This window comes from Corvus kubaryi, unplaced genomic scaffold (genome assembly GCF_017639235.1).
Source record: "Corvus kubaryi isolate FWS band 111438036 unplaced genomic scaffold, C.kubaryi_AGA036_p1.0 134, whole genome shotgun sequence".
Lineage (NCBI taxonomy): Eukaryota > Metazoa > Chordata > Aves > Passeriformes > Corvidae > Corvus > Corvus kubaryi.
In genome coordinates, this window is record NW_024580668.1 from 2947902 (window position 1) to 2972680 (window position 24779).

General features: G+C 40.4%; 1 protein-coding gene across 3 annotated transcripts in view; it reads left to right on the top strand.

Moving 5' to 3' along the window:
- Window positions 1-24779, top strand: part of SPO11 (SPO11 initiator of meiotic double stranded breaks) — a 217561-nt gene that overhangs the window by 180691 nt on the left and 12091 nt on the right. Inside the window, exon 1 of one of the 3 annotated variants that reach the window (XM_042045408.1) lies at window positions 11383-11561. The exons of the other annotated variants lie outside the window; for them this stretch is intronic. The gene's annotated coding sequence lies outside the window, so the exon portion shown is untranslated. Of the gene's footprint in view, window positions 1-11382; window positions 11562-24779 lie in introns of those variants that run through there. 3 annotated transcript variants of the gene reach the window in all.

Below are 24779 nucleotides of genomic sequence, written 5' to 3' on the forward strand. Positions count from 1 at the left end.
GCTCAGCCCCCGCGGAGGCGCCGCAGCCGGCCGCTGGCCCGAGGCGGCGGCGGCGGCGGGGGCTGCCTCAGCGGCACCGGCCCATGGACGGGGCGGCGGCGGCGGCCCGAGGCGCTTCCCCCGGCGGCGGCGGGAGCGGGAGCGGGAGCGGAGCGCTCTGCCCGCGTCCCGCACGCCGCGGCGGAGCCGTGTGAGCGGCGCGGCTCGGCGGGGAGCGGCGGGAGGGTGTCTCTGGTGGGAGGAGCAGGCAGCAAAACCCAAGCGCTCTCGCTCGCTCGCCCGCTCCAAACCGCTTGGGAGAGAAAATCCCTGGAACTGCCTCGAGGAGGGACGTCTGCTCAGGTTGCTTTTCAGGATGTTTGTGGAGGCTGCGGGCTCGGCGAGAGGCTGAGCCGGTCCCAAGCGCCTAAATTACCATGAACGTCATTAAGGAGAAGACACCCCAGGAGGGAGGGCGGTTTATGTATAAAGAAGGGGCCCAAACTCCCGCAGAATTTATAGATGCGAGTACATCGGCTGTCTGCACAAGCACGCATACACACTTTTTTTCCTGCCTGCTCCTTTTTTTTTTTTTTTAAGAAGTACAGATTAGAAGAGACTGTCCGTGACAAAACCAACACCATTAAATAATTTAAAACGTGATGATTATATATTCACGTACATAGACATGTATGTATATATCCCTGTGCACAGAGCCCCGGGTCACTTTTTCCAGCCGGCAGTGGGGAGAGTTAATGGAGGAGCGTTAGAAATCCGAAGGGGGAGATATTCTCCAAGAATGGCAAAACCAGGAACATTTGCTTGAAATGAAGCTATCAACCTGTGCACACGGGTGGCTTATGCCATTCCATTACCCTGCACCCTTGCTTTCCCCTTTCCTTCTGCTCGCTGGTATGTGCCTTTGTGGGATACTGCCTTGAAATGGATTGTCAACTTCTTAAAGCATGACTTTTTAAACTCGGTGGGTGCAATATCTACAGTAATGGAGCCCCAGTCCCAATTAGCCCAAGTAGATGTTTGCAACAACAGTAATTAGTAATAATAATAATCTCAGATAACAAATGTAAACTAATGCTTCCCAAATCTTACTTGGAAAGAAGGGGAAGCCAGGATGGTCCATTTGGGTCACTGAATCCAGCCTGAGGTAACTTCAGAAACCATACATGTATACATTGAGTTTATGCTGACATTAGGATTCATTCCTTGGGCAAAGGAGGAAGAGGGGTAGAGGATAAAGGAGCTCAGCAGTTTTTGGGGTGTTTTTTTGCTAGATTGTTCATCTAATATTTTCAGATGAGCAATATCCAGTAGTATCCAGCACCAGATCCTGCAGCTCGTTTACAAACTAATATTCAGCACTTCTTTTAGTTCTTTATGTTTAAACTCCTGGCATGAACAGCAGGTAGCCAGTCAAAAAGCTGCATGGGAAACATGGTGAATGATTTGATGTGTTTGTATGTATGCATGTGCACCTCTTAATAACAGGGAAACTGAGGCATCGAGGTGACTCACGGCACTATTGAAATAGTGGAGGAACCAGCATTAAACCCTTAGCTCAGACTTAACGCATGTTTAGGAATGGCTCAAGCTCTGGGAGGATGGAGGGGTCAGAGAGGCTGTGAAGCCACATTCACCTTAAGTATCATGAGAGCACTTGCTACACTTACTGGTGCTAATGGGGCTGCTCAAAAATCGCCCCTGTTGCTGCCTTCCTGATGAAAACACCAGAGTAGTTGAATTTTGGCTGCCCACTTAAGATCAAGCTCTCCAGCATCTTTTGTACTTCCTGAGGAGCAGCACTAACCTGCTCTTCACCAGGCATGTATTTGCCTAAATTTTTCTTGCCGAGGGTGTGGTTTCTAGATCAATTTAAGCTGATTTAAAGCCAGGCTCCCCCTGAGAAAGATATTTGTTTTCTCATCCCACCCCAGTCTGGACCTTCAGCTGTGCAGCCCCACCCCTCTCCAATGCTGGTACCAACACTTACAGGCCGGGAAGCTGATTCTGGTTTTAAAAGATTTTTTTTTAACCATTTGAATATTTGTCTTGCTGAAATAATTTTCTGCTGGATCAGCTCCTTGTTCTGCCTGACTCCATGTTGTGGTGGAAGGAGGGAGGCCACAGGAATGCACAGCTAGGGGCAAGGAGAGGGTGTCTGGGTTGGGCTGCCATAGGAAGGGCAGACAGATGATTTGGGATCTCTCTGCTCTCCCTTTCAGCTGCAGACAACTTGATTTCTCTTCCTTTTTTATTCCTTGTAGATTGTTTTTCCACAGTTGTGAGTGTTGGCCTTTCATCAAGCAGCAGGAGGACAAGCAGCCTTGCCTTTGGCATGGATATGAGATTAAAAAGTCTGCAAGGATGGAACAGTGGACAGGAGAGCAGGTGCCTCTGCTGCCTAAATTACTTGTACTTGAACTGTTTGAAGCTCCCATTTAAAAACTGGCTGAACTTGAGGTCAGTGTTGTGTTCTGGAATGGCAACAGGCTTGAGAGAAAGAAAAGTATGGGAGGTTTCTCTGCTCACTTGTTAATACCTTAGGTAACTGCTCTTGGAGCTATAGGTGTCATTGGAGAAAGAGCAGAGGACAAAAAGTAAACCTTGAGACCCTTGATTTGACAAATTTCTTGAAAAAGTGATGTTTGAATCTATTTCCTTCTTGTTTTGTCTGTTTAAGTTGTCTGGGTTAGGCCACATTTAGCTATATTCTGATTTAATGCAGGATATACTCTTAGAAGAGGGGCAATGTTGCTTTTATATTCTGTATCCTGTGCTTTTGTGGGAACAGTTGGGAAAGTTTTCTCTTTTATACGGTATTTTCTGTGATCCTGCTGCACCGGTACAGCTTTTAATAAATCCACGATAGTCTGCAATGGGGGTGCTTAAAACAGCATAAGAAAACCACTCCAGCAGCGTGGGATGAGAAAGTGAATTTGTTAAAGAGTAACTTTTTGATGTGAAGTCCTCAGCTCTTGCCTTCATCTTGCTTTGGGACACAACAAAGGGCAGCATTTATTCTGCTGGATACATTAAAGGATGATGCAGCCCCAACTGCAGTGGTTCAGCCCTCAGATCTGAGCTTGAATTTCAAATACCTTTCAAACAGAAAGGCAATCCAGTTTGTACCTTTTCTCATGGACAACGTCTTTCTCTTCCCTCCTTTCCTGCCTGCTGTGTAAACCCTATCCTGCTTCCTGTAGGATCAGTTCCACACAGGTTGCTGAAATATTGGCACCTTCATGTCACTGTCTTTTTCCTCCTCCTTCCTGGATCAATTAAGAAACCAGTTTTTCCTCTTACTCTTCTCTACTTCTTTAGTGTGTCCTCCTCTTCTTGAGAAGGAAAACTAAATGCTTGTGATGAAGTAATCCCTGTTTGTTGGCACTTGCTGTTTCAGATAATTTCTATAAAAACAAACTCCCAATGTTTCTGGGGTTCTGCACAAGCTGCATTACCAACTGAGTAACGTTTTGATCTGCACGAGCTTTGTGTGCACACTCTAACCCGAGTTTAGTACCAACCACTACCATTTCTTTTGTTTGTGTTGAAGTCAGTATGTTTGAAAGCATGTACCTAGGAGATAAATAAAGGGGCTGATTACAAAACAAGAATTGGGCAAAAATATGCAGGTTTGTGCTTGGTGAATTTGTTTGTCATCCTCATGTACCCATCTGAGGCATATGCCAGTGGCAGAATTTGGCCATTTGCATTCAGTTTTACTAAATGGGCAGTAAAAAGTGGGGGCTCTGCTCAGAAACTAATTTAATGACTTTTCAAAAATCAGACACAAAGCATTTTTCCCTCTTTTCTTCTGATTCATTTTCAAGCTCCTTGTCTTCCTACTTTCATGTCCTCTTTTTAACTTTAACCATGGTTCTTTCCCATTCTGTTTTGCATCTTCTCTCATTTGTCTTGAACAAAGTGCAAGTCCTAAATTATAGCAAACTTTTTTCTCCTTCCAAATAGTCCCACTAAAATAGCATGTGTTTGGGCAATTTTGAACTGTTTGTCTATGCCCTTTGCACAGAAAACACTTATACAGCAAAAATAATAGCATTGTTATTTGTATTAGAATAGATAATTAGCTCATGTATTTTTTTTATGTTATATTGGGTCATTCTTACCAAAAGCTTCTATTCATCTCTCCAGCATTATTACTGAGAACATATTCACCAACATGAAGTTAATCACATTATGGATAAAGCCATTATATTAGCTCTAATCCAGGAATTTGTACGGATCTGGGTTGAGCAGTGCTGTGTTGGACAATGCTGATCATGTTACAAAAATTAAGTATTGATTCTCAATGCTACTTATCAGAGGAGAGTCAGAAATGAAACCTGTGTTTTGGGGTGTGAAAAAGGCGTTATTACTTCTGGGGATGGCAGTGAAAGCTAAAATAGAATTTTAGGATTTATGAAATGGGACTGTGGGGCTGAATTTAATGTTCGTCAACTGGGGAAGGTGGACAGAGTCCAGTCCTTCACAGTTCAGCCCTTCACTTCATAAAACTGGATCTCCACAGGGATCCTTTTATTGCTATTGACTTCAGAGAACATTAGAAATGAGTTCATGTCACTGAAACTTTTGCAGTGCTACATTTATTGTACATTTATATACAATTTGAATATCGGCCTGTGCTATATTTTTGATATATGTTTGTATATTGCTATGAGCATTTGTAAATGTGCATATGTACACCAGTGTATTTCAGTAATGTCTTTAAACTTTATGTAACTAGTATACTTCTGCAGCACAGATACAGCATAGGAGTATTGTTTAATGTAGACTCAAATGTTGCCAAAGTAGCCCAAAGAAAACTGAATTTAATTTTGTACTATTAAATTATTGTGTGCACACTTGATTTGGTTGACACTTTTGGCACAAGTCCAGGTATTTCCTGCATTGGTAACGTTGTAATCTGAACATCTAAGATCTCAGGCTTATATTTGTGAAAACTATGCTGGGCACGAGCTCGGACGTCACTGTTGGGAGCGGATTTGAATCGTGCTACAGCACCTTGGAAATGTGCCTCTAAAAATCTGCTTAGTTGTGACATTTTCTTACAATAAATGATGATCTTTGCTCCTACAGACATTCAAGATTCTTCTTATTAACACATATTTTTGTCTTTTTCAGTTTGCTGCTGTTTGCATTCACTAAAGGCAGAGATGTCTGCTGTTTTTATGCTGAACAAAAAGCATATAAAACATATTCATTTTTTTCAAAGGGAACGAATAACTGATCCTGACCTGTAAATGCAATGGGATGAATTTGGATGGCTTTACTTTTTCTCTCCAGGCAGGTGCAGAGTAATACCTCAAAAGAACCATTATTTTGTGCCTTTATTCCAATGTGTACATAAATGCTTGCATAACCCTTGCACAGCTGCTGTACAAACTACTCATGCCACAAGTATTAGTAATCCTAACAGGGGAGGTTGCATGGAAAATTGGGGTGTGTATGCTGAACCATATGTACCATGCCCCTGAATCATTAAACTCGTGTTGCTGGAGCAGAGAGATCTTTGGAGACTGCTGGTTTTACAGGTCTGTAGGAAGCAGGATTATATACAACAGCTGCAGCCCACAGCTTCTCTCCTGTTGAGGCTTATCTCGTGCATTTAAATAAGCAGGAAACAGAATTTGGTCCAACATTATCTTATATGGTCTCAGCTCCTACTTTTATTTATATTTCATTTCCATAGGAACAATTATTCTCACAGTCTATTTTGAATACACATTAGACCCACTCCAATTGGAAGTTTCGAGCTCCCAATTCCAAGCTGCATGGGGCTGCAGAGACACAATGTGCATTTTTTTGTCTCTGGTTCTGCCTCGCAAATAACTTTCTTTATATCTGCAGTGATTTATAGCAGTGTTTCTGAACCAGTCTGAAGCAAGATGGAAGCTGGAGATTCATTTGGCTCTCTAAAGCCCTGGCCACAAAAAATCCCCTCCCAAGTAGAGCAGGGTAGCACAGCTTGGCCCCAGTTCCCAGGGCTGGGGAAAAGTTCCAGCTCCCGGTCCGGCCGAGGGAGGAGGTTTGCCACATTACAAGTGGCTGCATGGAGCAATCTCCCAGACCTTTAGCAGCACAAAATCATTTATCAGGAGGATTTTAAAATAATCTGAAGGGCCTGTTTCCTCTGTGCTGGTGCAGCACTGTGTGAGCAGGTGGAGGTGTGCGTGTTTACAGCCACCCAGGAGCCTCCCTAGGCTCCCCGTGGCTGAGTGCAGAGTGCTTGGTGTCACTGCTGCCCCTTTTGTGGAGGGTGCTTTAGTTGTAAGTGCAATGCTGTAAGGGTTTATCTTTCCGAGACTGGCACTTCTAAGTTTTCAGTCAGAAAAAATGTGCTTCCTAAAGGGTGCTCAGCGTGCACTGAGTTGGCTTTGTCAAGTGCATCTTTTCAGCATTCATCCAAAGCCCTTTCTGCTGCTGAGCCCCATAGGCGAATATATACTGTTAGACTATTAAGATAATTTTTCAGTTAAGACATCGTCAAACTGCAAGCGGGACAATAGAAACAAAACCCCTTTTGTTCTGACTAAACTGTTCCTAATGACCCCCTCTATAAACAGTGGCACCAGCGGAGGTCTCAACAAGGCTCTTCATTGAGCCCCCTTTCAAAAGGACAAGCAGAGCAGAACATGGGGCAGAAACTCTCAGAGTTACTGCACTTCACTCCGCTCTGGTGGTCTGACCGCAAGACAGAATCTGTTGTTTTTGCTGTTCAAGGCACCCAAAAAGCATAATTTAAAAGCATGGATTTCCACAGTTAGCATCCTATAAAGAGTACTAAATATTTGGATTGTCGGGAAAAGAGCAGAAGGAAGCAGTTTGTATGTTTGTTTGTTTGTTTGTTTGTTTAAATCAAGGAGCTATAAAATAGACTATTTAGAGTTCCATACAAAAATTTAACTTATTTCCTTGGGATAAGTTGCTATCTGTTAAGCTTATGATAATTAAAAATCCAGAGAAGATTTTTACATTCCAGAAAGATCCTCACATTTGTTTTGGGGGTAAAATTCATCTTTGTGAATAACGTGTTTATCATTAGCAGGGAAAATGTTTCAGCTGTTTAATGCTTACAGGAATTGAAGTTATGATGATAAACTGAAACCACACAGGACCAAACTCCTGTTCTTCCAGCTGAGTAACTGCAGGATACGTGCAGCACAGGCAGTCTGTCCTCACACAGATGAGGGCTATGGAGATTTTGAATCACTTCCTGATTATTCCTCTCCCTATTTCCATGTCCTGAATACATGAGGAGAACAGCACAGGAGACCTTCCACTTCAACAGAAACCTGTTTATGGAGAATCTTACTGTCTGTAATTGGGACATGATGACAAGTCAGGCATCAAAAGTCCCTAATTTGGACGATTTGGGAATTACACTGGCTACATTTGCAAGCAGAAATGTCAGTTTCTTTTGAGAGGACTTGGGGTTCGTGTTCTACTATCGGATTTAATAAGAGTATTTCTGACTTACAGCATGGGCTACTGCTTTATTTGGAAACAGATAGGAAGAGATTGGGGACAGAGAAGAGAGAACATCCATTAAGACAGGAAGCACATATTGAATAAAGGCTAAATCATGGAGAAAAGTCACAATATTCAGAACACCTTAAAAATTCCGTGATGTGATGGGGGCCTTAGGGCACTCTGCCATTTCTGGGAAGAGTTTAGCAGTTCATAGCTTTAAGGTTTTGGGTTTTGATTAGGGACAGTGACTACACTCTTCCTTTGTAAAAGAGTGTGATGGAAGGTTTCAGTGCGTCTTGGAAAAAGGAAGGATTTGGGTAAGTCCCAGGATGAAGGTCCAGCACCCTGTGACAGGATACTGAGAGAAAGAGAAATGTCAAAGAAATCTTTAAGAGATTTTCAATAAAACAAAAGAATCTTTGTGAAAGATACTGTTAGCAAGTCTAATGGAAGGAATGGGGACGCAAAGTGAATTGAGAGGATTTGCAAGTTGTTTCTAAGCCTTGAGGCAAGAACAAAAAGCTGAGCGTTTACTGTTTACTATATTTGGTATGTATGGAAGAGCACTTTGGCCATCAAGGGAGCTCATAAACTGCAGAGCCTAATTGTCTCTTGACTGCCTTGTTGTGCTGGGGGTAGAGAAAATGCTCCCGTTAAAGGACAGTTCTGAGTAAGAGCAGCTGAGACTTGACCCTGCCTTTTGTGAAAATGCTGTTTTCACAGCAGCATGGCCGAGGTCCATGAGCACATGCCTGTTTCCATGAATCTGACTTTATTTTTCATATTTGCATGCATGTAGGCATCATGAAGAGTGTGGTAGCTCTAGTATTCAGGATTAAATGTGGTAACTGTAACGTGATAGCATGAAGGAACAGTAATCATTTTGTCACATCTTTTCTCAAAAATGCACATTTGAAGACTGTTTTTACTGAAAATTTCTAGGAACAAAATATTAACTGTATCTGATTAAAATTTGCTGCCTCAGAGAATTTCTGGTTGAGATGTCCAGGTGGATCGACAGAAAAAGCACCATGTTTTCTGAATCTATCTAAGTTTATGGGCATTAATTAATCAGAAAAAAAAAATTATTTCCAACTGTGTTTAATGCCATGTAAAGCAGATTCTATTTAGAGTTTTGATTAACCCCTCTCATGCTTAGGGATCACATTAGAGATGTGATAACTGTGAATCCTGAAAAACAAGTGTGTCAAATGATAATTTTCTCCAGTTTTCATACGGGTACATGAGGAAAAAGTAACAACATGAACTTTATATTCACTTTGACTGTTGTAAAATTGCTTTCTTTTGAAAGTGATGGATCTGGTTATACATGTTATCTCCTGGGCCAAAGTATTCTTCTTACTCTCTTCCAAAAAATGTTGTGATTCATTTAGTTTTTAATAATGTTGATAGTTTTTTTATCCCAGTGCAAGTAAAAGCTTATTGCAAGCTTTCAATCTATACTAACAGCAGTAGGATGCACGTATATTTGTATAAAGCAGTGATCTTTAATGTTTTCTAATTTGCAGACTTTGGTGGCAGCCAATTCTTTATGTCAAGCCAAAGCAATGTGTCTTATTTACCTTTTTGGATCCCTGTAAAAGCAGCTCACGATCCCCAAAGGCTTGTGAAGTAATTTTAAAAATCAGTGATATAGGACAATACAGAATGCACAAATCAAATGAGTTTTCCCTATGCAAGAGCTAAATGTCTCTCGCTCTTCTAAAGGCCAGCAAGTTGGACCAAGGTATAAGAGAAGAAATGAATCGAAGAGTTAAGGGTGGTGCACTGAGAATTAGAGTTGTCCAGAAACAGAAAAAAAATCTAGTGTATAAAAAAATTAACGGTTTTGACATTTGTTTTAGATTTGTCACAGAATGATTTAAAAAACAAAACATGAATACAAAGAATGAGACATCCCAGAATAGCCAACATCCAGTGGCTAGGGTATTTACTTGGGTCCTGTCCAAGGAGCGCTTTATGGGATTTGGAGCAGACATTTGACATAATGTTTTCAACATTATTTTTGTCAGACTAAAATCTGGGCTCTGTAGTGGGTTGAAAAAGAGCTTGCTTGGAGTCCTGAGCTTCGTAGGTGAGATTTAGTCACCAGCTGTTTCATCAGGCAGTTTCTCTTCAGCCTGGGGAATTTAATTTTTATTTTTATTTTTTTAAACAAAATAAAGTAGCTGCATGGAGAATAGACAGTTATTCTGTTCAGTTTGGTAGGGTGCTAGCACATATTTGGATATTATTCTGACTTTGGGAGTCCAATAAAGCACCACCCAAATTTCTACTCCATTCTCATTCAGAACAGATTTTTCTCATGGAAATATCAGAACCTACCTGACTGTATTTCCACAGAAATCAGCACATTACTTTAAAAAATTATGATTTTTTTTTTGCAAGCCAGCATTTTCTGATGGAATAAAACACTTTGTCCAAAAATTCTCAACCAGCTTTTCTGAGGTGTGATCTTTCTCTGTATTCGACAAATGTGAGGTGTCTACCTTCAATATTTTTGTAGTTTGAAGAAGAGATCACAAATGAAGTGTGCTCTGGGGTGATGAAATCTGGCAGCTAAGTTTGTGGGAACTTTGTAAGGAATATCCAGAGTAAAATATAAAAAATGTTGACCACTGTCTCTCAGCTATTAGTGAAATTAGGTTAAATTCAGTATGTGGGGGGGAAAATCAGAAAACACATTGAAAGGTTGAAATTTCAACCCTTCTCCTTTGCTTTGCAAACATGGATGCTTCGATCCAGTCCTTTCATCCTTGTTCCCACTCTGAATCTCATCAAGCCACTGGACGCACATGTTCAGCTTCTCTTTCTGGTTTAGCCTGTGCTCCTGCCAGCCTCCCACTGTTTTGTATTCCTTCCTTCCTGCGTCTGTCTTACACCCAGGCCTGATCCTCCCACAAAGGCACTTCTCCAGCGCTGGGCACCCTTGGGCATTATTGACTAAGAACTGAGACTTGCAAGTGTCCCAGGGGACTCTAAAGGCGTTTGCAGAGGTGGGGAGCATGGGTTTCAACAGCCCACAGCTCCAGGCCTCAGCACTCTCCATTCATTAATCAGCATAGCTCATCTGAAAGATGTTTATCATGTCTGAGACTGGTTTTTGGATTACTGGGTTAATGGCCCTGCTTGGAAACAGTTATCCCATTTCTGTAGATGAGGTCAGCACAGGACACTTTGTAATAAAGCCTGGTCACAGATCATGAGTGCAACCAGTGCCTTGTTTCCTAGAAGAATCAAGTGGAAATATATTTGGCACCCGGAATTAAATGCTGCTTGCCCAACTCCCCAGGCAGTTAGAAAATATTGAACAGTATTGGGAGGAGCTATGCGTGATGTGTTTGATGTCACATGTGTCCCTCAGCTCCATCACCTTGTCCAGATTCAGTGTCTGTAATGTTTCACTTTTAACTGAAGTATCTAGAAGTGAAAATTCATGCCATGCAGGGACAGCAAACCTATCTAAGTCATCTCCAGGCCAGGATTTGGTGTAGCTGTGCTAATTTGCTGACTGAGAAATAAAACAGGGTAATTATCTACTGAGAGGCAGAATTTATTAGGTCTGGTACAAGTGTCTTGTGCTCCTAGAACCTGGTCCAGCTCATTTTTGAGACCATGCAGGTAGTCTGGACAGGTGCTGTACCCACTATAAACAAGATTCTACTGACTTCTGGTCAGTGTAGATCCTATCACACCTCTTAGTCTGGTTCCCTAGGGAAATCACTTACACAATCTGTCTATTTGTCTGACCCAGTTTCCAAGATGCTGACACATTTGTCACAGGTTATGTAAATGATTTGGAGACACCTACCAGTTGTCCTTACCAGTTTTGCAAGAATTAGCACCTAAGGAGAGGAAGGAATCCTTATTAATGCTCTCACTGAGGAAGAAGGGAGAGTTCAGCAATTGTTCATTGTGTTTGACAGCAGCAAGGCTCTCGATGATTTGCACATTGCTCTGATATTCCTTGGTGAAAACAGCGCTTCATTCAGCTGCCAAATCAAAAACAAAAGTCAAGGAATGGCTAGGAGAAGATGCCAAGGCATGCTACGGTATTCCTCAGGGAATAAGGGAGCCTGCATGTTCTTGCAGGGGGGAGGTGAGAGCTTGGAGGGGTTGAAGGGGGCTGGAGGGATTGGGGTGAGATATGGTGGAGGACAACAGGGATTATTCCAAGAGGGAGGTGTAAGAGCTGCAGCATAAATCCATAAAGAACCAAGCTTCATTAGCTCCACTTTCAGGGAATAATTTGTTAGGAAAATACTGAAGACTTTATTTTTCTTTTTTGGATACATTTACACGCTGATTTAACCCTCCTACAATTCCTGTAGCAGTTGTGGCTGGTACACCACCTTGCTGTCGCACAGCAGGCATCTGCTGTTATTTGACCTGAAAAGATCATTATAGGAGCTTTATTTGGTGTGCATTTAATAAAGCTGTAGCTGTTGTGACTATAACTCATGGCTCCCATGTCATTCCGCAGTGGTGTAACCAGCGATTCAGCATTCCAGGCCCATCAGTTCAAAGGGAAGTGTGAGGGACGCGAATGTATGCCAGAGCATTGGGACTTTTATTGCTCCTCTCCTCTGTTAGGAAGATACATTCTCGAGGAATTGAGAAGTACAAAGCATCCTTAGACCTTGTAGTGCAAAATGTAAAAAGTGATGTTATCTGCAGAAAGTGGACTTTAGATTCTATCAGCGCACATTTAGCATAAAGCATTTCCTATGGTAATGCCTCTCACTTTCCCAGACTTTTAAAGGCTCCAAGTGGCACACAGGCTGCAGACCTCTTTGTAATGTTAATGAATCATCTTAATGGACTGTTTTAGCAGAAACATTCATCACCTTTTGTCCCACAATGATTTTTTTTTTTGCTATACTTAAATGGTTAAGTAGGCAATAAATGCCTATCAGACCAACCACTATGCACTAGTAATCCACCTCACTATAAATCACCAGTGGATTATTATTGTCCTGTTTAATTAACACTCTTAAGGGATTCTATCGTTTGATAGACTTTCACCTTGCACTAAGCAGGCATTAACATTTGAAATAAGAAGCGTGTTTATGTGAAAAGCATTAATCAGCATGACCTGGAACTGGTAGTGGTGGGTTGGATGAAATATGTGCCTGTGTCCATGGGTGAGGGCTCCTTACATCAGTTTTCAATGGAAGCTGAAGTCAAACTTATGGAATACATACTTAAGTCATAGCAAATGATAGTTCCAGAGTAATTTTTAATTAGGTCTAAAAGATATTGGTATATTTGGTTGAAAACAGCAAGTTTAAAAATTTTAATTCCAGTATTTAGGAAGGCAATGGTTTTATGGGTGTAACATGGGTTTGTTTGTGGTCCAGTTCAGTTTTTAGAGGACTGCATCAAACCATTTTCTTTTCCTGCAACAAAAGATGAGAGGGGAATTCTGATCCTGTTGCTCCTCTGTGAACTCTTTTCAGACTTCACAGCCACAAAGAGTAAGCCAAGCAGCCAGAGTTCCTGGGAAGGGCAGGGGGGTCCGTAGGCTTGGATGGCCTTTGCAGAACAATCCCAGTAGCTCTTTTGCAAACAAAATTCCTGCACTGGGACACAAGTTCAACACAGGATCACTCTCAATATACAAACATTTTTGTACCTAGTACAGCTCAATGCTGGTTTCCTCCTCTTGGCAGAATACAAAGATGGCAGCTCGGTTTTTTCCCTCATGTAATACAATTTAATTCATTTACAAGTAATTTCCTCATCTTTTATCAGGAGAGGAAGACATTTGAAAAAGGCTCTTGTTAAGGCAGTGTTTCCCACGTGTGAAATCTTATCCTGCTCTCTTTGATTTTGTTACATTGGTAATACCAGTAGTGCATTTGCCAACTGCTCCTTCCTTGGATTCCAGCACTAACAGCAGCCTTGTGAGATAACCTACTGCTGAATTTCATTTTACACACAGAGAACTGCCATATACAAAGATTTTCTGCTACTGGTTTTGACTGCTTTTAACAATAACAGTCAAAACTAGTAGCATAGGTCAAGAAATCCTGGTTCTTGTCTGCACAAAGACCTGGTATGCACATCCCTTTCCTCTTGGCATTTTCATTCAATTATTTCCCAGTATGGACTCCTGCAAATTAAAGAACAAATAAAACTGCTAAGTGGAACACAAACACACTAAATCTTTTTAATTAAGAGATTGAATCTCTTAGTATAAATTCATTTCCTGAAACAAAACTCCAATTATGTAAGATTAATTCTTTCCTCTGAGATTGCAGGGATTTATTGACTAACAAAATCTTCTATTGCGTAAATGGAAATGTGCTTTTTAATGCAGCCTGCTGCTGAGGCAAAACCATAGCATTAGCCTTTACACTGGGCATTTTTGTTTCAGTTGCACTCTAATCTACCAGGTTTCTTTCTATTTGTAACAGGAAAGGGCTGAAATGGTTCACAGCTGAACATGTGGTAAATAATGAACACTAAAGGAGTTTAAACAAGATGAGAAATCAAACTAAGCTCCGAAAAAGCCTGCTGTGATTGCGGGAGGAACTGTAAGGACAGAAATAAGAGTATCCTGCGTGCAGGGCAGTGTTGTGAGGAGGGGTGGGTGTGTGTGTCATTGGTCACACAATAGTTTTTTCAAATCATTTAACAGAGATGCACAAACCCCACACAGTTTCAAGTGCATGCACGTCCTGAGAAGAATCTCCTTCATTCCCTCTAGACACACCCAGCCCATTAAATCCATCACTGCCTCACAGTAAGCCCCAGGGTTCAATCTTTGCTAGAGCACTGTTACTATCCAACCTTTTAGCTCATAGAGTGGGCAGCCAAGTTTTCATGTCTATGCATATAGTAGGACTCATAGCCAACATTTCCTACAGTTTCCTCCTCTCCATCCCAATCTGGATATATAATGGGTTGGTTTTGTTGTTGGGGGGTTTTTGAGCGTTTTTTTGGGGGACTGTTTTTTGTTGAGGTTTTTTGGGGGTCTTTTTGGATAGGTAAAACTTCAGTATTGCTTTCAGATTTCTTTCTTATATCCTATTGCAATAACCTGTCTGAGGGTGGCAAGTTAAAAGGTAATAAAATCAGGAATCTGTGCTCCATGTAAGTAGCTGGCCATGAGAAACTACAGCAGGGATGGATATTGAATGACTTCAATAGTCCAGCCAAGTTTTATCAGAACAGGTCATCAACCTGTAGGCTGCCTAAACCTGTTCCACTGCTTCCCCATTGATTAAATATCTGGAAGCATTTACACGTATATCAAATTCTCCATAATCTATTTTATCACCCAAGTTCTTTGTCAAGCTAGGGCAAAAATGTTCCCTCCAGTGGTGAGAAAGGGTGGTGTATCTCTTTAGTGTACTCCAGTACATTGAATTTCCTTGAAGCCAAACTATGATCTCAGGTTCTCGTGGGCTGAATTATTAGTGGGACTGCAGGGATATAAAGGAAGTAAAACTTGCCTGTGTATGCCCAGATGTTAAGGATTTTACAAGTTGATTTTTTCTATTTGATTTTAAACCTGGCATATAGGGGGAAAAGGAAGGAATACAGTGTGTAGCTTCCAGCCAAGTTCTGATGTGCAAAATTCCTTCTGAATCTCGATACCTGTATCATCAAAACAAGACAGAGCCTCTTGCCTGGAGCTGTCACCTGTTCCTGTTATTTGGGGATTTCCACTCTCCTTCCTCTGTGTTTGGGCCCAGCCTACTTTCCTGCTCTTACTCTCTGTCCCAGACAGAGATGCAACCATCCTGAGCTCTGCATTCCCTCCATCTTGGTTCAGGCTCCTAAGTAGTTCTGTCTTTTTTCCTATTTTCACCCTCTTTTCTTTTTTTTTTTTATTTCCTTCCCTAGTCCATGACAATAGGAGTCAGGGGAAGCAGTGTGGAGATACGTTAAAAATCTGAAAAACCCCACCAAAACCTCAACCTAGCAGCGGGGCAAAGGTGAAAAAAGGCTGATTATTTACTGTCTTGTTCAACATCATAAGTAAGGAGCATCATAACTAACTAGGAGATGGCAGATTCAAGGACTCTGAGAGTGAGTAGCTCATTTGTGGAACTCCCTGTCACAGGACGTGTTATGTTAAAAATGTGCATGAAATCCATTGAAAAAAAATTGATGAATACAAAGACACCACCAGAAGTCCTTGAATATGAAGTCCCACCACTTTTTCCAGAAGTCTTTGAGTCATAAACATGCTAGGAATGCACCACTAGACACTTTTTTGGTACTCTTCTCATGATGTCCAGTATTTTTTGCTGTCAGAAGGAGAATATTAGTCTAGGTGGACTTTGGATTAACAAGTATTATAGGTCTTATGCTTTTTATTAAGAATAGAAGGCAGGATGCAATTTATCCCTTAGTTGTCAAACGGGACTACAAAGTGTTGTGGTGTTTGTTCTCCTCTTACTTTTTCATCCCTAATCCAATCCAGTGAAGCGTGGTAGATGTTTCTTATATTTTGTTGCCAACTGTTTTAGGAAGTTCATACAAAAGCTTCTCTCATCAAGAAAATTTATGTGAGGGTTCCTGAGTCCTTGCAGCAGTACGTTGAAGCACAGAGACATTGTTAAATCAGATCCAAACTGGTGGATTCAGTACAACAAGGGTGAACTCTCAGGAATGGCTTTCAAACACTAATCAATGTCATAAAGCATAAATCTATATTTATGTATCTCCAGACATTATCTTTACCATGGCAAATTTTCTGTGGAGGCAGCAATCAAATGGTCAGAAAGCCTTAGTTTGCTTGTAGGAAAATCCATGTCTGGGTTTTCACACTGTAGATATAATTAATTACACCCATGTTGTAAACATTTTGTGTTTCTTGAATAGAGAGTCTGTATTGAAAATATTAACCACTGGTCTGTGGAAACTGAAAAGTTGCAAGGGAAAGGAAACCAATTTTCTCAGTGGGTACTGAACAGCTGAATGGTTGGAACTGTGTTTGGGAAGCACTAAAATTGCTATAAGCCATCTGAAAAGTGCTAGTGGATTTAAAATCCTGAGGGAAAGGTGAAAACTCGCTGGTGTCACAAAGTGCCTTAAATAGAATATCTGCAGTTTGAGTGATCAAAATTAACCCCTTTACCCTTGCACATATGTGGTGTTCTAAACCAATGCTTAGATAAATATCACAGCTGATGCAACAAATACCTGAAAGTGCAGGTAATAAATACAAGAAAAAACCTGTCTCAATTATTCAAGTAACTGCTGCTAGTTAATTAGCATGCTCATAGTGCTTGGGCCAACCAAGTTTTGCAGTTTCCTTTCAATACAGTTTTTTTTCCAACTTTTCTTTTTAATCCCATTGCACACAGTGATGCAATAGTGCCCAAACAATTGAATGAATTCATTGTGAAGAACTAATTTTTGATTCAGAGATGATAGTCAATATTGCATTGCAAATTGGGCACTATTGGGGTTTACTTGTGCAAAAAGAATTCATTCCTCAACAAACATGGCATTCTGTCAACTACTAATTGCACACAAAGAATTTTAAACAAAACCAGGTAACATATGTATGTAACATGCCTGTATGATTAAATGTGTGCCATACTGTAATTTGTATAATATTAAAGGTAGGAGACATCTGAAACAGTAAGAAACCAGAGGATGGCAATTTTTATTTTCTATTAGGTTTTTTTCAGCTGTACTCATGCTTGGATGTTGTTTTCGTAGTTTTTGAGGGGGTTTTGTTTTTGCTTTTCAAAGAATGCCTGAAAAATGAGTAACATTTTTTCCTAATTTTCAACTGAACCTCCCACGCTGTGATTTATGGCCATTGCTCCTTGTTCTGTGTTATGACACTACCTACCCAGATCTTGGCTGTCATCTCTGTAACTGCTGGGCAGGCAGAGACCAGTCTCTGGCCTCTGTTTTGCCAGGACAAATAAGCCCAGCACCCTCAGTCTCACCATTTAGGCCCTGTGCTCTTGACACAGAGTATCCCAGCACCTTCTGCTGAAACTCCTGTCGATTCTCCACACTGCTCTTGGATTGGGGGAGCCAAAACTGGGCATAGCATAACAAGCCCCATCTATCTAAGTTTGTCCAACTTCACTGCCAGGTCCCTGATGGATGCTCTGCTCCATCACCGCCCTTTTCCTTGCCAAATTGGTACACAGAGATGTCTGGGAGCTTGTTGTGCCCGTTCAAATCAGTGTAAAACAGGGTTTGAGAACTTCAGCCTTTTTCTCATCATAATCTTTAGGTCACCATCCTGGCTATTGGCAAAGCCATATTTTTCTGTTGTACTTGGCTTTGGAGACATTGGCTTCTGTGCAGGACACAGCAGAGGCAGAAACTTCATCCCTCTATTACCACATAGATAGAGGCATGACTAGAAAAAAGGAGAGTATGACAGGTTTTACCATGAATAACTTCTGTGCCCTGGGGACTGTAAATAGCTGGTATAAATCAATGCAAATTGGCTATTACTAATCTTGCCAGTAATGAAGTGAGAATGAATGGAGTACAAAGATGAACTTCACATATCGTTAGCACCAATCTGCCTTGCTGCATTTATGGGCAAGGCTCTACCTAGGAGGTCAGCTGGCAAAACTTACAGGTTTTTCTTTTGAAAATTATGGTTAAAAAATGCATTTGTGCTGCACAGAAATTTGTCTCTCAAATATCAAGTCCATTTGGGGGTTTTACAGCTATGAAAACTTGAAAACAATTGTTTCATAATTTCTCAAGCAGTCAGCAGCAAGTACTTTTATTACAGTGCTTTAGCATCACAGTATATAATTTAATATGTTTATTACAAGTGTGTCATATAAAACACTGAAGTGTACCATTTCAGAGCAAAAGTTCACTTTCAGTTTAGCTCTCCAACAGAAAACTGAATGATCTGCAACACAGAAGAAAAAACCAAGACTGTTGTTGTTACCCCATAATAGCAGAAAATTAACATGAATGAGGATAATGACCATATATTCTTGTATATTCTGCAAGAACATTTCTTTTAAAGCAGACACTACAAAACTTATGAATCAAGTTTTCCACTAGGATTGGAAATCAGTTTGAATCTCCATAAATATTGGCTTTTGTGTAATTTTTAAAAATTTATAATACATTATCAGTGATTAAATGCCTCTGATAGGAGCACAGTGACCTCTTTGGTTTGTCTTGTGTTGTTTTCCTCTCTGCACGAGGAGAATAAGTGAAATATGAAATTGAAACAAGTTCCTGAGTGATGGACACCACTGAAATGAAAAGATGGGAGCAGAGTGTTACAAAAATCTTGTCAGTCATCCTTCTCGAGTCTCTGAATTTGAAGGTTATGCTCTGGTTTTTTAAAATATATTGAAAAAATGAAGATTTTGATGTATTGGCCATCAGAAAACTGTTAAAGTATGTAGAAAATCGATGTATTTAAAACTTAAAGGAGCAGTTCTCTCCTGCTTGGATCTTTCAGAGAGAAGAGCCAATATAGTGTAAGAGCAGCTGTTCAGCAACACCTATTATTTGCTTACATTTCATTACTAACATGAGGCACCTCATTGTTAAAATGAGAGTTAGGAATTGGCTCTCCTGATTTGCTTCCTAGCATTCCATAATTTTGCTGAGGATATGATCTCATCCAGCTCTCCACACCACCTAAGAATCTGGACTAGTTGATGAGCATGTTAATTTTCCTTCTAATGAAGAACCAAATGTCACTAAAGGGCTAAAAGATAACCTTCAGTTGAATTTCTAAAGAAAGCTATAGATATTCTTTTCTTAGGACTAATGGGTGGTTGACAGTATCTTCAGCAATGTCATTTCTATATTTTTTATTTTTTCTTGACATATTAGGGTCCCAATCTTGCATTCCTGGCACCCAAAACTCCTCATGAATGGATCCAAACATGGAAGCATTCCAGTGCAATGCATGAGAGACCCTGTAACATGACAGAGTAGAGGACATGCAGAAGAATGTTGAAATAATAAATTAACACTACATCAGATGTTTAGAAAGGAACTCTGCTAACAAAGTGCTAGACCCACTTGTCATCCATCTGTTCCTAAGGCACAAACAGGAATTCTCAACCTAGCAAAGGTACTGCTGGCAGCCAATGGCTATTTCTTGTTCATTTATTGTTTACTAAAATGAATGTGCTAACACCAAAAAAGCCTGGCTTTGCAAAGGCACAGACCAGTTGTATATTTCTTTCTAACAGCATGTATGATGCTATCAGAAGGCTGATGACTGAGATGTGAGATCCAGCAATCAGAGATTACAGCAAGTAATTTTGTTAATATTTTTGCACTGACTTAATTAGAAATGAGGGGTTTTTTTAATGATTTAGTTAAACTGATGCAACATCCTGTAATGGACATAGCCTTGCAGATGTAGAGATGTTCTTAGTATGTAAGTAATCATAGTAAATTATAATAATATATCCTATATTAGCAAATTAAATAAAGCATCTTAATCAATTGCATCATGATCTGATTCAAAATTCCCTTTCTACTTTCCCATTTTGCCATATGTTATATATCAGACAAAAAGTATTTTCCTGTAAAAAATAAGCCACGCTTACTACAGCTATGCATGGACACTGTGCATTTCTCTGTGTGGGAAAAGTGACCAAAATAGTTATTTCTGAATAAACTATCCATAATAGCTCCCTGTGTGGATATTCTAGTCTGGAAAAGTCATGGGTCAAATAAGTCATTGCAGAATAGCTGATCCTGCAATAGCAATTCCAGTCCACTTTCCAGTGTAGAAAAGTCCTTAGTCAACAGCTCCAAACTCCCTTTCTGCCAGAAGATTTTTCTCTTTAGAGAATAATATAAATTTGTTATATTCAATTCTTTAAGGCCCAAATTGTGCACTGAACTCCCTTTGGGAACAGTACATGAGATCAGTCAGGGAGAACTTTATATTACAGGAGTTTGTATTCATGTGCACAGACTCCATGGTTTTATTACACAGACATTTCATTAACACCTTCATGTGGCTGCAAGCTGTACACACCTCTGGCTGTGGGACATCTGGGTGATTCTTCTGTTCCAATACCTCCTAGATCCCTAAACCAGCAGGCAGAAAGTTGTCTGGAGAAGATCCATCAAGCCAAACCCAAGGTCTTTGGTGGCTGTGCTGGCCAGCAGCAGTGGGACAAGGAGAAAACAGGGCCAAATGTCATCCCTTCCTCCATGCCCAAATACAGGGCATGGGTCACAGCAGTGACATCCAGCTAAGGCTTTTGAGTTTACTCTGAGAACAGAGAAAAGAGGGGTCCATAAGAATGCAGGGAGACTTTGAAAAATGTTTGAATGGGCTAAAACTGTATCCTGAAAAAGCAGCACAGAGTCTTCACCGAAGGCCGACCAGCAATCTCATTGCATCCAGAGCTGCTTGTGCAACAGTTTGGTAAGACATGTTTTGGGCTGTCTTCAAGTTTATAGTTTATATTTGAATCATGGTTTTTCTCTTCTCCTCTTAAAAAAAAAAAGAAAAAAAGAAAAAAAAAGAACAAACCAAGATAAGACATCTATGCTATTTTTTTATTTGATGACTTTTTACTGAGCCTTAAGACCTTCAAAAGCAAAGGTTGCCATTTATTGAAAATTCCATCACAGTGCCCCTGGCATTTTTGTGCTGTGAACCAATTAACATTAGTAGCTTAATTAAAATCACCAAATGCATTTTAAAGAATGACATAAGGTTGATTTTAATCTAGACTTCCAAAAATGAAGTAGAATGTTAATCAACTGCCCCACCCATTATTTATAAGGCCCACAGTACTCAGTGTCAGAACTCCTACATCATCCTCTGACTTCATTTTCCCCAGGGATTACTAAATAGTTAATAACAACTGTCTAAAGTCCACCCCAAGTTTTACCTGTTGGCAGAAATCTGGGGTCATGACACCACTAGTGTAACATTCCCATAAATGCAGCAGATTTAGGTTCAAGTAGTTTTAATGTACGGCAGGTGGCATTTTTGTGTTTAAAGAGTAAAATCACACCTGTGTGTTCATGCTTTCTAGGATTTTGCCAACAAAAGGAAAACAGAAGACATTTTACTTTTTGAAAGCCAGAAGAAAAGGTGCAGCTGTTTTCAAGACTGCTATTTTCAAGCTGTCATATGACCATGGAATAGAAGTCATTCTTGCTTTCCAGTTTTATTTTAGTACAAATATCTTCCATTTGTTTGTTTCAACATATTTTCCCTTCAACACATTTTTTTAATCAGATTTTTTCCTAATTGGCTGGAGGAGTGTCCTATCTTAGTATGACACCAGTTCAGGAGAGAGGGAGGAATAGTGACTAAGTTAGTATTGGGCAAGCTCAAACTTCTCAGCATGCAAAAATTATGTGTTCAAATGTTCAGTTCTACAGTGCTGCCTGTTTGTAGCTTAATTACTATGAGTGCATGTGGAATTCATGCTCAATTGCAAAAAAGTAATCTTTTATTTAATTTACTTTGTGTTTCTTTGTCTCAAATACCTATTTTGCCCTCCCACCAGAAATACTTTACTATGCCTAAAAGCATTACAAAATGCAGATCTGAAAATTGACAGAGGTTAGATGAAAGGTACTTTTCCTTTTAAGAATGGTCTGTAGAGTTTATTTCTGGCTGAAAGATAAAACACTGAAAGAAGGGACAGTAACAAAACCCCACTTCCTCTTAAAGTGATTTGACTCACCGCAGAATAAATATTTTGCAGGTGTTTCTCACTCTGGACTTGGGTAGCCTGCACACATGCCTTGGTTTTGGGTTGTTCTTTTTAACCACCCGTGTTGTTTGGAAGGCGATATCCCATTTGAAGTTGTGAGCTGTTAGCAGTGACTGATGTTTCATCTCCTATTTCTCTGGGCTTCGCTCATTAGAAAAAAGATGAGTAACTTTTCGTGTAATTGGCAGGTGATAGATGGGGCTCCTGTTTCATCGTAGTGTTAAATTTAGCAGTTTCTGAGTGGTAACACTTTCTGTGGCACCTGTGGTGCCATCTACTGCACAGCTTGGTAGAGGCAGGACATGACAACTGCATCCCTCCACTGCTGCTTTCACTTCCTTCTTCCCATCTTAACATTTCATAATGGCTCCCCATTTGCTTTCCTAGTAATTTTCCTTCTTATACATATAAAAAAATGTATATAAATACATATTAGAGTATATATTTATACACATTTATCTATAAATGTATATATACATATTTCTATAATTTTTAAACACATGCAGTCAGTATTTGGGATTTAATTTTGGTGGGCTTTTTGACAAGCAGATTTTGAAAAGGGAAAATAAAGAAAGAAAGAGGAATCTAGGAAAATAACCTGCTAGTTCATTTATTGATTGTAGTTCATTTACTTATCATATTCTGGATACAAATTTATCTGGTTAGATATATTCACATATATGTGTGCAGTATTCACTTTGAAGAATGGAAATTTTTGTTATTGTTATTTGTTTTCTTAACTCAGATATAAACACTAAGTATTTTAGTTTAGTTTTTTTATGATTGCTGTTTGATGCTATGAAGTAGAACTAAGTCATTAAATTGGCTGCTCCTAAGTTGATGTATTTAGTTTTGTTTGCAATCTGTTGCTGGGGGCATGGTATAATTTTGGCAGTTCCATATCAACAAAAATCTGTTGATTTTGATGTCAAGTTGTTGGAAAGAGCTACAGAGATTTTACATAAACATTTCCGGAGTGATCTTAAAGATACCTAAAGATGAAAGACCTGAAAGTTTCAGTTTATTCATTCCCCTTTCTTTGGCTTCTCTCTGTTAATTGAAGCACCTTGTGCTCATATCATCATAGCCTGAGGTTTTCCTTGAATAAATCAATGCATGAATTTTTTAATTACCTAGCCAGGCTGGATTTAGACTGCTCACTCATATGAGTACCAAAGAAGAAAGGTTCAGTGGCAGTAGCTAATGGAGCAACATTTTGAAAACTACATCATCTAACTTGTTAGCAAGTCTAAGCATCGCAGTGTTTGAAATGCTGCTGGCTGTGACTTGGATTGAGAACAGCTTCCAACACTGCTGACTGCTGTGCATAAAACATGATGTTATCAACAGTGGGTTTTGAAAACTTTTCTCTAGAAAGGACAAACTTTAAGATATTTATATCCTAAGCAACATCTAACGCTCTCAGAGAGACCTCTATGAGGAATCAATTATGATGACATAGTTAGGAGTTGAAAATACCGCTCGCTATACAATAACTGCAAAGGTAAGAGAAGTTTAAGTTTTTAATAATTGGGGTTTTTTTGCCATAGAGCGGATGGTGCAGGAGCCCTGATGTCTGCACACAAAAATACTGCAGAACCAGAGCGTGCCAAGGAGTACCAGGGGGGCTGCTCCTCTGGCCTGCACCAGGATTCCCAGGAGTGCTCCATTTTCTCTTTGTAATCACCATGAATTTAAACATTCTGAAGTGAAAGACTGGATTTTTTGTAGGAAAGGCCGAACACCTCAAGATGAAATGCACCAAAATACTCATAATGGGCTGGGTTTCTTCCCAAATTCACTATCTCTGTCTGTGTCGCCCATTCTGCAGCGCTGCCCTCTGGCCAGGGATGCCACGTGAATAACAGCCATCCCACTTCAGCCATAAACCCTACAAAATTTAGTGTTCTTTTCTTTAGTTTTAGCTTCTCTGGAAACCAGTGATTCATGGCTCTTAGAATCGGGGTTTATTGTTCGTTCAGAACACAAGACTTTAACAGCATATTCAGAAAGATTTGACAACATATCACAAGACTGTCGTAAAGTTTCAGAATGCTGAAGGCAAATGATAAAAAATAGCATTAAATCTTTAATTTCAGTAGAAGTTGAACTCCACTTTGGGGAAGGAGCTGGATGTTTCAACAGCTGCACTGGAGTTCCATTTCCCCCAGCTTCCCACCAGTCAGGAACAGACATTTGAGATTACGGGAAGAGGAAAATGGCCAGATGAGAAAAGTACTGATCAGCTGTTTGGCCACATTCTAGCCAGCCTGGCTGGATTCATTCCAGAAACCTGGGTGCTGTGGAGTTTGTGGTCAGACATCAGCTCCGTGGATGGGCCTGAGGGTCAGCGTCCAGTGCAGGCCATGGCCCGAGCGGGGGGGCGGGGCCATCACCTGTCTGTCAGCAAGGGCAGGAAAAGCCATTGGTCAGTGAGAAAAAGGCGGGAAAAGGCCTCAGGGCGTCAAACCCCTTGGTCAGCCAGGATAGGGAAAGCCCTCATCGGGTAAGAGCAGGTGGGAAAAGGCCTCAGTTGGTCAGTCAGGACAGGGAAAGCCCTCATCGGGTAAGAACAGGTGGGAAAAGGCCTCAGTT